Source organism: Tribolium madens, unplaced genomic scaffold (assembly GCF_015345945.1).
Source record: "Tribolium madens isolate multiple individuals breed KSU strain unplaced genomic scaffold, Tmad_KSU_1.1 Scaffold_19;HRSCAF=116;Tcas5.2_LG9, whole genome shotgun sequence".
NCBI lineage: Eukaryota > Metazoa > Arthropoda > Insecta > Coleoptera > Tenebrionidae > Tribolium > Tribolium madens.
This window is the reverse complement of record NW_025400983.1, coordinates 4091332-4092785: the sequence shown is the minus strand read 5'-3', so window position 1 is coordinate 4092785 and position 1454 is coordinate 4091332.

The window sequence follows — 1454 nt, the reverse complement described above, 5'->3', positions numbered from 1 at the left end:
CTTTATGCTTCAATTTACAAACTTGAGTCACGACCAAAAGAATCCGAAAGTGCCGTAAATCCCGTTGAAACAGTCGCTTATAATCTCAGAATCGCACTTTCACTCGTGGTGTATCCGTAATTTTGTGCCCGATTTAATCAGTTAATTATTAACAAGTTGTTAAACAGTTCTTCCAGGTGTCGAAAGTTTCCTCGAATCACCGGTGTGTAATCTCGCAGAAAATTTTCTTGTTTCGCCGAGATAATTAGTGAGGAATGCGCTATTACCGCGCCAAAAATTCAAATTCTTTGTAATAAATCAAATGCGGGATTTATTAAACCCTCGACGCTTCCCTCGCCATTACACGTCGTTTAACAAACCAACATGTTAATTAATTCCGAGAAAAGAGAATCTGATGATGGCGCGTCCGAAACGTGGTGTGAGCCGCTCCGTTCGTACGCCGGTTTGTACTACAAGAGTTCGCGTTTAAATTCTCATAAATAACACGCTAACAATCTACTAGTGACAGCTTGTTAAGTCCTAACCACAGGTTAGGTTATAATTAATGGCTTACGTCACATTGTAATTGTTGAGTCGTCGCTATTATACCCACCTCGGCCATTTGTTAACGATATTTGGCGATTTTATGGTGGCATCACTGCTTTTACGTGCCTTGCATACACTCCAAAAGCCCTCGAGCCGAAATTCGCATTTTTGAAAAGCGAAATTCGCGGTGAATCGACCTGGAGGTAATTTGAAGGTCGGAAAAAAGAAGAAGGCATCGAAAGCGTTGCTTGGAACATCTGCTGATACATCTGGAATAACTTCATTATAGTTACAATGAAGTCTTCAGGACTAAACGTGAGGAAACATCACTGAAGATATTATCTTTGATGATCTAACACTTGAAGACATTTAGGTAACATGTAATGATCTTCTATTTATATTGTCTACAAATAGAGCAAAAAATCACGGCGTTACTTAGGGCAAATCGGCCGACACTCCCTACTTTGAGGTTAAATGATCGCATTTTTCATGATAATGGTTGCCCTTTTACGGGAACGGTTGCACCACGATCACCTGATTTATCACCAATTGAATGTGTGTGGCGTATGAGCAATTTGCCCGATTTATGCAAGAAATGAACGGGAAAATTGGATTTATTTCTTGCGCGGAAAGAAACAAGCTATTTGTCCCATCAGAAACAAAAAATAAAAAAAATTAAAAAACAAGAAAACCAACAGAAAATTTCTATTTCTCAGTCACTAACAAAAAAGCTTTTTGTATATCAGAAAGAAATTAGAGTTTTTCTCAAATACAATCATTACAAATGCAATACCTAATTGTAATAATTTTGTTCTAAAAAATATGTATAGTCTTATTTAATTGAAAATAAAATAAATCGAAGAAAGAAATCAATAACTTAAAGAGACAAAACATTTTTTTTCTTCAGTTTGAAAAAATGTAACAACATT